General features: G+C 50.6%; 1 pseudogene; it reads left to right on the forward strand.

The window, feature by feature from the left end:
* Positions 1-854: 854 nt before the first annotated feature.
* LOC147751147 (uncharacterized) overlaps positions 855-12216 on the forward strand; it is an 81553-nt pseudogene continuing 70191 nt past the window's right edge.

Raw genomic sequence — 12216 nt, forward strand, 5'->3', positions numbered from 1 at the left:
GCTGCAGCTCAGGCCACCTCTTCCTGCGTCCCGCCGCCTCCGTCCGTCCCGCCGCAGCGGGGCCCTGCAGCAGCCTCGGCTACCAGCACTACCATGGCGGGCGCTCTGCCGGGCTCCCGTGAGCTGAGGGAGCCCACTCCTCTGGAAACTTCGCCGCCCGCCTGCCTGAGCTAGAGACGGGCCGCCGCGCTGCCCGCGGCGACCAGAAGTGACTAGCTGGCCGGCCAATCCTAGCGCGGCCGGCCGGAAGTGCCCGCCCCCCCGCAGCCCGGGGGAAGAAGGAAGACGGCGGCCCAGGAGAAGAAGTATGGCGGCCCACGCGGGGCTCCTGTGGCCTGGAGGGAGCCCTGGGAGAAGCGGAGGACGTTGCCGGTCTCCCATGCTGAAGAGGGAGACCGGAGAAGTGCTCGCAGCCCCCCGCCTATGTACGCCCTTTGTATGGGGTCGTCACAGTCCTCTTTTTCACATCCCCCTCCTCTACATGTTTCTCATTCCTGCCTTCTACACTCCCCCCTCTCGTTTCTCCTCTTTATTCTTTTCCTCTCCCCTCTTTGCTTCCGTTATTCTTGCCATTTCTTTCCTTCCGCCTTCACATCCTTTCATCTCCTTCACATCCTATTTTCTCACCTCATCCTTCTCCCCCTGTCTACGCCCTTCCTTCTCTACGTGCTTGCCCTAGCCCCCTCCCCCTGTCCGAACAGGTTCTGCCAGGCTGGCTGGAGCTGGCATGGGAGGGTCAGTGGCTTGTGACCCTCCCTCTGCCCTTGTGCCCTTTAGCCCCGCCCCCGGTCTCAGCAGATATTGCCCGGCTCCGCGGCCTCCGTGGACTCCACTCTCTCACCCTCGTCATAAAGATGCTCGCCCTCCTGTGCCTTCTGGCGGTCGCTGGTCTGGGCTCGGCGGTGCCCATCTCATCGTTAACCACCCTCCGTGAGTACTTTTACAATCACTTGCTTCTGGGATGGAAAGGGTCAGGCAGCCCGCTCGCTACTGGTAGTAGTCATTGAGTGGGCACGTGCGCCTATAAGTGAAATGACACAACTTATGTAACGGTCACGTCACATAATATATAGCGATTAATCACGGCACGTCATACGATTCCGTGTTTATAACATGATGTACAGGTGGGCGGAAGCGCGGGCTGCTGAACTGTGTGTATTATTTCTGTCAGGGTTCACTCAGCATTTCATCCTTCCGAGGTATTTCCTCATCCAAGGACAAGCGTGAAGTGAAAGTATTGTGGGCATGCTTATGCATACATTATGAGACACCCTTCTATGTAGAGTGACCTGTGTCTAGCTGACACAAGACATGGTGATGTGCACAGAGCTACAGAAATCCGTTGGAAAAATAAGTTGCCCTTTTCTTTCCAATTTACATTAATGTGTGTTCATACGGCCCACTGGTCTTGAAGAGCAAAGTGGCATACAAGAGACCACGACCAAATGAGAAACTACGCGTACATTTATATATATTCTAACTTTTCTTGTTCTTTTCGTTTATTTTTCAGCGACATTCAATTTCTTTGGAAACCAAACCTGGATGATCGGCAATCGCCTGGGACGGTCCTTTGTCGCCAACATACCGAACTGCATCTCCGGCGCAGGGTACACGCCCACCTCCGTCCTGGTCGCGGTCTCCACCATCACCTTGCCAGGTACTAGTTCACGTTCAGCCATTTTGTTGTGCATACCCTTTAGTCACCCAATCGCTGTTTTTTTTGTTTTTTTTACAAACTTGCGACCTGCGAGCGCGACAGACCCCAAGTTTACCCCCTTCCCCACCATTGCATCGTCATTATGTGTCCCCGGTTTCTTTCTACCCGTACCCCTCAGCATTGTTTGTCGTGTTCTTTGCAGAGCATTCCTTGGTGGTTGTTAAAATCGTTCTACCTACCATCCCCAGCAGTGCGTGGGCAGCACTGTGTCCGTGCTGAGGGGTTCTGGTTGCTGCTGTGCGCGCATCACACACACCGCGCTCACTGTAATGAACTCTGCCGATGTGGCTTCTCTTTCAGGTGTGACGGACACAGATGCCATCAGATCCCTGCTGGTCATCCCCATGGCGCAGGTGTACTACGCGGGGCAGTTCAAGACGGTGCCCTGCAGGGCGGCCCGAGACCTGCTCCAGGTCAGCAACAAGGACATGAGCAGCAGCTTCACCCTGACCACGGTCCTCGGCTACCAGGTGGGGACGGAGGACTGCGGCGCCGGGGCCCTACTGCAACCGGGCCCTGCAGCCCTCGTTGGCCTACAGGTAAGAGGGGCCTCTGGCCAGTGCGCTCATCAGCGCGGCCTGGGGATAAAAGTCTTAGATGAGTTAGGCCCGGGAGGGGCACACGCGCTGCAGGCAGCTTTACTGAGGATGGGGCACACGCGCTCGAACCACCAGCTTTACTGAGCATGGGGCACACGTACATCAATCAGCTTTACTGAGGATGGGGCACACGCACTCCAAGAAGCTTCCACAAGGCCATGCATGACTGGTGTGCTCCACGCCCCCTCTCCCCCAAGGCATTTCTATTTAATCACGTTTTGCACCCTTGCTTCAGTATTTGCCGTCCTTCAAATTGCCCCCTGGTCTTGTTATTCATTGTCTGATTTGTCCAGGTTGAGGCGGTGCCCACACAAATGACTGCCACCTCCTTCTACCCAGTGTATGCACTGTCCTCAGCTTGAACCCCCCCCTTCGAGTTCAGCGCCACGATGCACCCCTTCACAGGAAGAAGTATCCCAGGTTCATAGACGCCTTGCTCAATCTACGCTTGATCGCAGTGGTAGAATCATTCTACGTCTCATGACCTACTCCATATGTCTGAGTTTTCTCAACACGTCACTTCCTGTTAGCAGTGTCTCGGTCTTGTGTCAGACACTCACCCATAATGACCCGCAAACCCATTCCCGCAGTAGACCTCTGGGGGATGTTTGCTCATTTGCCACCATTGCTTTTCTGACGTCATTCTTCTATATTTCAGGGTGAATTTCTTTATTTTGGATGAAAACAACGTAACACGAGCTCACACTGACTGGTCCGAACCCATAAGTACTCTAAACGGTAAGTTTTGCAGAGTAAACCCCTGAACTTGCACACCTGCTCTTTGTTTCGTTTGCTTGTGCTTCCAGCTGTGCTGAGGGCGTGCGTGTGGTTGTGAGTGTGTATGAGGTGTGCGTGTGGTTGTGAGTGTGTATGAGGTGTCCATGGTCAATTATCACCATGCACTCAGCGACTCCATCCCCCAAGCAAACTTAAGGGAAGGCAGCATTTGTGTGTGTTGGGGGGTGGCGGGGGGGGGGGAAGGGTATGGAGTAGCTATGTGAGCATTGCTGCCCAGGCTGGCAGGTCATCACATCAGCAAATTTATGATCTCTACGAGTTTTCCTCAAATGACATTCCATGGCATTCGCCCTTTCAACCATATCTCTCAGCCAGTCTGCTGTTTTCAGTGCTGTCGGGGGACATCCCTCTGATGGCCACCCTACATTGGGCTAGTACAAGGCCCAGTAGGAGGAGCTGCCTACTCAGCTGCTTTTTAGGTTTTGCCTGGCGAAAGATGCGCTCTGCGCATCTTTTTCACGCAGGCGAAACACCTAATGATTATGGTAGGGGAGACAGGAACGGCCCCCGTCTTCCATTGGCTAGCTCCATAAATGGAGGCTAGCCATTGGAAGACGGGCCTGTCTGTCAATGCCGGACCAGATTTGGGGGCGTTCCCGAGAATTTTTGGTTTTTGGCGACGTCACGCTACGTCAGCCAAAAGCCCTCGGGAACGCCCCCGAATCTGTTCTAGCATTGACGGCACTCGGCGCCCCTTCCACGAGTCCTAGGCTGTAGCTCAGGCCACCTCTTCCTGCGTCCCGCCGCCTCCGTCCGTCCCGCTGCAGCGGGGTCCTGCAGCAGCCTCGGCCACCAGCACTACCATGGCGGGCGCTCTGCCGGGCTCCCGTGAGCTGAGGGAGCCCACTCCTCGGGAAACTTCGCCGCCCGCCTGCCTGAGCTAGAGACGGGCCGCCGCGCTGCCCGCGGTGACCCGGAAGTGACTAGCCGGCCGGCCAATCCTAGCGCGGCCGGCCGGAAGTGCCCGCCCCCCGCAGCCCAGGGGAAGAAGGAAGACGGCGGCCCAGGAGAAGAAGTATAGCGGCCGTGGCCTGGAGGGAGCCCTGGGAGAAGCGGAGGACGTTGCCGGTCTCCCATGCTGAAGAAGGAGACCGGAGAAGTGCCCAAGAGATTGCCGCCGTCGCAAGGAGCCCCCGCCAGGACGGCGGCCCAGGAGAAGAAGTATGGTGGCCCACGCGGGGCTCCCGTGGCCTGGAGGGAGCCCCGGGAAAAGCGGAGGACGTTGCCGGTCTCCCATGCCGAAGAGGGAGACCGGAGAAGTGCCCAAGAGATTGCCGCCGGCGCAAGGAGCCCCCGCCAGAGTGCCCGGTAAGTTAAATGGCCTACCGAGCGCAGCAGCACCACCACTAGAGGCTTGGGGCTCGGAGCCGCACCATGGTGGACCTGGGCGGCTGCCCCAGGAGACACCTCTGCGAGCCCCTGCCGCCCCCCGCCCTGCTCTGATGGGCCCTGCTGCTGCTCTGCGCCCCGGAGAGGTTCACGCTGGTTTGTTCTTTCTCTCAATTTTTTTTATTTTGCTGTTGTACGTTGTAGTAAACCTTCTTTCTTCCCTCTTTTTTCACCATTCTATCCTCCCATCCTTGTATTTCCTTGCTTTCATATTTTCCTATCTTTTAATTGTTCATATCCCTCCTTTTCTTCCTTCATCGCCTCCCTCTTCACAGTCACTCTAATACTTCACTCTTTCCATCCTTATCTCTTTACCCATCCACTTTGTTCCTTCTCTTATGTCCGACGTCATCCAGCAAACATAGGTATTGGCTCTCATCTGGAGAATGTGCTAGCCTGGAAATCCCCCGGGGGAAGGAAGAGGGGCGGGGGAGCAGCAGAACAAAACTTGTGATTTTACTCATCTTCGCTTTTGCAGTAGGAAAGATGCTCTTTGCTTCAAACTGCCCCTTCCCTATTTCAGCCTGAAAAAGAATATGAATCTAAAAAATGTGACCTTTTCTATTTAGATCACCTTATTTTCCTCGTTTATCATGTCTATTAAGCCTTCTCCATCTCCAGAAAATCTTGCTTCATGTCAAACCTTTTCTTTGCCTGCTATTCCATTTGTAGGTCTGTGCAGTGCTCTGATGTCTCTCTTGAGGCCTGATTGCAATTATGTAAAAACTGAATAAATAAAATAATAAAAAGCAGTGGAGGCCAGAGAGGTTTAGGTAAAAGTCAGAAGTCTCTGGACCCAGGAGAAGCTCAAACCCGCGCAGAGAAACTGTAGAGGGTACTAAGGTATCAGTATGTGGTGGGCTTCAGGACAATGTAAAGCACCTTGAGGTTGTCACTTGTCTTAGTTTAGTCTTGTGCAGAAACCACAGACGGACCCAGAGGTAGATTGAGTTTCCAGACGTGAAATATGTGTGCTCACTTGCTTGAGTGCCCAACGGTGCACGCAAGGCATCTAAGATCATGGAAGTTGGGGGGTTGTTGGGGGGAAGTTGGAAGCACTATAGTTCTCCACAGTCACCAGCTCAGCCATCCCAATGTACTCATGGGCGGCGTAGGTTTATGTTGGTCACATCATGTGTGAAATACTACCGTAGGACCGCGTGGGAATCAGTTTGACCATTTGCAAGGGACGTGACCCACTCCGCCAGCTTCTCAAAATGGAGGCATTAGTAAAAAAAATGTTCAGGACTTGTGATAAGCGTGCACCTGCTTTGAGAGTTGTGAAGGAGAGCTAATGAACTCACCCTGTACCATGGCGATTTAGACACATTTCCATCCATGGCAGTAGAGGCATGTTCCCATCAGAAATATTTGTGCCCAAGATTGTTTTTTTGCTCAGAAAAAATGAGTTATATTTAGAGGGGTCGGAGTGGGACACAGTGGGTGGATGGATGCATGATGGATGGATGTATGCATGATGCATGGATGTATGGGTGGATGCATGGATGGGTTGTTGGTTGGATGGGTTGGTGGATTGCATAAATTGTTGAGGGATTGGCTGTATATATGCATCTATCCATCCACCCATCCATCTATCCATACACCCATCCATACACCCATCCATGTATGCACCCATGCATGCATCCACCAACTCATCTATGCAAGCATTACAACAAGAGCCCGCAGCTCTCCTTCGTCTCTCCTCTCCCCCCTTCCCTGTGCCCTGCCCTGCTATTGTAAATGACAATGCCATTTATTTATGTTAAAAAAAACATAAATAAAAAAAATGTCAAGAGCAATGCCAATAGCTCTAACTTTAACAAAGGCAAAGCCATTGCATTGTAAATGCTTGTTTGTAGAAGGGGTTGGTTTTCTAGAATTAGTGGCAGTGCTCTGCCCTAAATGGAAGGTTCCTAGCCGGTTCTATTTTGCCAGAGTTGCGGTTCCAGCACTACATGAAGATGTGCTGGAGGTGATTGGGGCAGCTTTGCAGAAAAGTGCTGTTCACACTATACATCTGACAACAGACATGTGGACCAGTGGCGCAGGCGCTGATTACATGTGCATCACTGCACACTGGGTCTCTTTTTCAGGGGTTAAAGAAAAGCTAAACGCAGGTGTTGACCCGGACCAAGTTTTTAAAGCTGCTCGGAAACATGCAACACTAGCCATGTTTGGCTTGGAGAAACGTCACACAGCACAAAACATTTTGGATGAGTTTAACACAAAGGTCCTTCACTGGCTGTCCCCAAAAAAACGCCAGATTGGTTATGTTTCCACAGATAATGGCGCCCATGTAGTTAAGGCCATGGAGCTGGGTGACTATTTCAGAGTGCTGTGTTTGACGCACTGCATAAACCTGGTTGTTAAAAAATTCTTGAGTGAAAAAGACAGTCCAGCGTGCGAGGTAGTGGGCACCTGCCGAAAAATGTGCAACCATTTCAGCCATTCTTTTAAGGCCCTGAAGCATCTGAGGAGCCTGCTACATGAACGTTGAATGCCAGTGAAAGCACTCATCCAGGAGGTGGCAACACGTTGAAACTCCACCTTCTACATGCTTGAGCGTCTGTATGAGCAGTATACGGTACTCGATCACTATTTCTTAAAACAGGGTACAGCTCAGAAGGACCTGAGGATGGATGCGGCGCAATGGGAAATAGTTAAAAGCCTGACAAACATGCTTCGTCCTTTTGAGGTCTTCACGCGTGCAGTCAGCAAGGAGGACTGTAATTTGGGAAAAGCTATCCCATTGTTGTACATGCTGGAGCACCAACTGAAGGCGGTGTCTTCTGTGTTTCAAAAAGATGAAAAAAACCAAGACCCTTTTATTTTGGCGGAGAAATTATTAGAGTGCCTACTAGGTGATGAACGTCTTAAAATGATCCACTCAGAACAGCATTACATTTGTGCTACTATTCTGGATCCACGCTACAAAAAGGCGCTGGCAGGCCGAGCATTCTTTCCTTTTGCTGATGAAGATGTTACAAAGTACAAACGTTGGCTAGCCTTGTCAGCCAAGAGGTTTGAAAGAGAACGGCAGCTCATTGAAGGAAAAGGCAGTACATCAGCATCAGCATCAGCAGGCCATACCCAGTCAAAACAATCCACTTCTGCACCTGTGGCTGTGGCACAAGTGACCTCTCAGCCGTTAAAGACACCGGCAACCGGATCATCTGCACCAGACACAACAGTAACATTGGATGCTGAAGAGGATTGGCTAACTCTGCTTGGGTTTGGTTCTCAAAAGGTCACAGCAACAGCTAAGCAAAGTGGAGGAACCTTGGAAGACCTTAAGTCGATGGTGCAGGACTATCTGAATGACTCAACAGAGGTCTATGTTAATGCTGACCCATTGGCGTATTGGCATGGGAAAAAATAATTGTGGCCACAGCTCTCCAATCTGGCTTTAAACTACTTGTCTTGCCCACTCGCAAGCGTGTCTTCTGAACGTGTTTTCAGTGCTGCTGGTGGCATTGTAACTCCCAAACGGAGCCGCCTCTCGCCCAAAAATGTGGAGAGGTTAAGATGAATCAGCACCTCATACCACCAGATTACAAAGTACGAGAAAGCAAGCCGGATGAAGACAAGGTGGACAGCAACGTAGATGAGGGAATTTCTTCTCGGTTAGGTGACACTGAGCTCACCCTGCCTGAATTCGCAGAGTATGATGACGAAGCCTTATTCTTATTCCCTGACACCGAGCCCTGAAAATGAGACAATGAATCAATAACTTTCTTTTTCGTCCTTATTCACTTTTATTCCTGTGTGTCTGTCTTTCTTTGTTGTGCACAGTTAATATAATTCAAACTTTAATCACCTAATCACAAAAACAAGCCCATCAGCAGAACTGTCTTCACTTGTTTGCTTATTGATTTGAAGGTGCCGCAGTCTGCATTCCTCAGGTTCACAAGTTCAGAAGAACATGCTCCTCTATCCTCCTCCTCCAGACTCCTATTTCCCTCAAAGCAGAGGGCTGGATTACGCCCAATGAAGAAAGACTCAGCCCTTGTGGGGGTGTTCTACTTCTTTGCGGGTAAGTTGGCGGCTCTGGGGCCATTGCTGGGAAGCTCTAATAGTGGTTTGGACCGAATCGGAGGCAGAATTTTTTTTGTGTTTTTGCTGACTTGCTTGCCTTTCAGGTGCTCTTTGGGGGGGTTCCGGGTGTTTGTGGGTGAGTTTTGGGGTCTGGGAGCACTGCTGGGACAGTCTAATCTTGATTGCATTTGCTTTTCAGGAAATCCGTGTTGGAAAACGGGAGTTATGACCTAGCTGCACAGCGCGTTTGGACCGAAGGCCGAGAAATATTGTAAGTATGAGATTTTCCTTTTTGGCTGTTTGGGGGTGTTGTGCTTTTTGGCGGTGGGTTGGCGGGTCTTGGGGCATTCCTGGGAAGGTCTAATACCGGATAGAAGTGGTTGGGACAAAATCCATGCAGATTTTTTTTGTTGCTATTTCCGACATTTTGCTCAATGCTTCGTTTGGACCGAAGGCCGAGAAATATTGTAAGTATGAGATTTTGGCTGTTTGGGGGTGTTGTGCTTTTTGGCGGATGGGTTGGCGGGTCTTGGGGCATTCCTGGGAAGGTCTAATACCGGATAGAAGTGGTTGGGACAAAATCCATGCAGAATTTTTTTTTGCTATTTCTGACATTTTGCTCAATGTAGCGTTTTCGGGGGCCTGTTTGGGGGACTTCCTGGGGTTTGTGGGTGGGTTTCAGGGTCTGGGAGCACTGCTGGCTATGGATACTTTAGTTTGCAAGAGGTTTGAAGCAAATCCATGGTGGCAGAGGGGAGTTAGGGCCTAGCTGCAGAGCGCGCGCGGAGTGATTTTGGAAATTGGCAAGAAAATGACTAAGTCCCCATTTTTGTACTTTTGCTTTTTGGCTGTTTGGGGGTCTTCTACTAGTTTTCTCCTGGGTTGACGGCTCTGGGGCCATTGCTGGGAAGCTCTAATACCGGATAAAAGTGGTTTGGACCAAATCAGAGGTGGAATTTTTATTGTGTTTTTGCTGACTTGCTTGCCTTTGAGGTGCTCTTTGGGGGGTTCCAGGTGTTTGTGGGTGAGTTTTGGGGTCTGGGAGCACTGCTGGGACAGTCTAATCTTGATTGCATTTGCTTTTCAGGAAATCCGTGGTGGAAAACGGGAGTCATGACCTAGCTGCACAGCGCGTTTGGACCGAAGGCCGAGAAATATTGTAAGTATGAGATTTTCCTTTTTGGCTGTTAGGGGGTGTTGTGCTTTTTGGCGGGTGGGTTGGCGGGTCTTGGGGCATTCCTGGGAAGGTCTAATACCGGATAGAAGTGGTTGTGACAAAATCCATGCAGAATTTTTTTTTGCTATTTCTGACATTTTGCTCAATGTAGCGTTTTCGGGGGCCAGTTTGGGGGGCTTCCTGGTGTTTTTGGGTGGGTTTCAGGGTCTGGGAGCACTGCTGGCTATGGATACTTTAGTTTGCAAGAGGTTTGAAGCAAATCCATGGTGGCAGAGGGGAGTTAGGGCCTAGCTGCAGAGCGCGCGCGGAGTGATTTTGGAAATTGGCAGGAAAATGACTGTCCCCATTGTTGTACTTTTGCTTTTTGGCTGTTTGGGGGTCTTCTACTAGTTTTCTCCTGGGTTGACGGCTCTGGGGACATTGCTGGGAAGCTATAATACCGGATAAAAGTGGTTTGGACCAAATCAGAGGCAGAATTTTTTTTGTGTTTTTGCTGACTTGCTTGCCTTTGAGGTGCTCTTTGGGGGGGTCCCGGGTGTTTGTGGGTGAGTTTTGGGGTCTGGGAGCACTGCTGGGACAGTCTAATCTTGATTGCATTTGCTTTTCAGGAAATCCATGGTGGAAAACGGGAGTTTTGACCTAGCTGCAAAGCGCTTTTGGACCGAAGGCCGAGAAATATTGTAAGTATGAGATTTTCCTTTTTGGCTGTTTGGGGGTGTTGTACTTTTTGGCGGGTGGGTTGGCGGGTCTTGGGGCATTCCTGGGAAGGTCTAATACCGGATAGAAGTGGTTGGGACAAAATCCATGCAGAATTATTTTTTGCTATTTCTGACATTTTGCTCAGTGTAGCATTTTCGGGGGCCTGTTTGGGGGGCTTCCTGGTGTTTGTGGGTGGGTTTCGTGGTCTGGGAGCACTGCTGGCTATGGATACTTTAGTTTGCAAGAGGTTTGAAGCAAATCCATGGTGGCAGAGGGGAGTTAGGGCCTAGCTGCAGAGTGCGCGCGGAGTGATTTTGGAAATTGGCAAGAAAATGACTAAGTCCCCATTTTTGTACTTTTGCTGTTTGGGGGTCTTCTACTAGTTTTCTCCTGGGTTGACGGCTCTGGGGCCATTGCTGGGAAGCTCTAATACCGGATAAAAGTGGTTTGGACCAAATCGGAGGCGGAATTTTTATTGTGTTTTTGCTGACTTGCTTGCCTTTGAGGTGCTCTTTGGGGGGGTTCCAGGTGTTTGTGGGTGAGTTTTGGGGTCTGGGAGCACTGCTGGGACAGTCTAATCTTGATTGCATTTGCTTTTCAGGAAATCCGTGGTGGAAAACGGGAGTTATGACCTAGCTGCACAGCGCGTTTGGACCGAAGGCCGAGAAATATTGTAAGTATGAGATTTTCCTTTTTGGCTGTTTGGGGGTGTTGTGCTTTTTGGCGGTGGGTTGGCGGGTCTTGGGGCATTCCTGGGAAGGTCTAATACCGGATAGAAGTGGTTGGGACAAAATCCATGCAGATTTTTTTTTGCTATTTCTGACATTTTGCTCAATGTAGCGTTTTCGGGGGCCTGTTTGGGGGGCTTCCTGGGGTTTGTGGGTGGGTTTCGGGGTCTGGGAGCACTGCTGGCTATGGATACTTTAGTTTGCAAGAGGATTGAAGCAAATCCATGGTGGCAGAGGGGAGTTAGGGCCTAGCTGCAGAGCGCGCGCGGAGTGATTTTGGAAATTGGCAAGAAAATGACTAAGTCCCCATTTTTGTACTTTTGCTGTTTGGGGGTCTTCTACTAGTTTTCTCCTGGGTTGACGGCTCTGGGGCCATTGCTGGGAAACTCTAATACCGGATAAAAGTGGGTTGGACCAAATCGGAGGCGGAATTTTTTTTGTGTTTTTGCTGACTTGCTTGCCTTTGAGGTGCTCTTTGGGGGGGTTCCGGGTGTTTGTGGGTGAGTTTTGGGGTCTGGGAGCACTGCTGGGACAGTCTAATCTTGATTGCATTTGCTTTTCAGGAACTCCGTGGTGGAAAAAGGGAGTTATGACCTAGCTGCACAGCGCGTTTGGACCGAAGGCCGAGAAATATTGTAAGTATGAGATTTTCCTTTTTGGCTGTTTGGGGGTGTTGTGCTTTTTGGCGGGTGGGTTGGCGGGTCTTGGGGCATTCCTGGGAAGGTCTAATACCGGATAGAAGTGGTTTGGACAAAATCCATAAGGAAAAGCCTTTTGGCACTTTTTGTAACTTAGGGTTCGTTAGGGTTAGCCCTAGCAGCAGGATTGCATGTGTTTCGGGGTGTTCTAGATTTTTGCAACTGAGTTCTGGGGCCTTAGAGCAATCGTGAGAATGTGTAATTTTGGTTGCAATTCATTTGAAGAAAATCCATGGTGGGAAAGGGGGGATTTGGCATAGTTAAAGAAATCCTTTGTCACTATTCTTAACTTAGGGCTCGTTAGGGTTAGCAGTATTTCTATTGCATGTGTGGGTGGGGGGTTTTCGAGTCTTGGAGCGATGTGGATACTTTTGCT

This window comes from Lissotriton vulgaris, chromosome 1_1 (genome assembly GCF_964263255.1).
Source record: "Lissotriton vulgaris chromosome 1_1, aLisVul1.2, whole genome shotgun sequence".
Lineage (NCBI taxonomy): Eukaryota > Metazoa > Chordata > Amphibia > Caudata > Salamandridae > Lissotriton > Lissotriton vulgaris.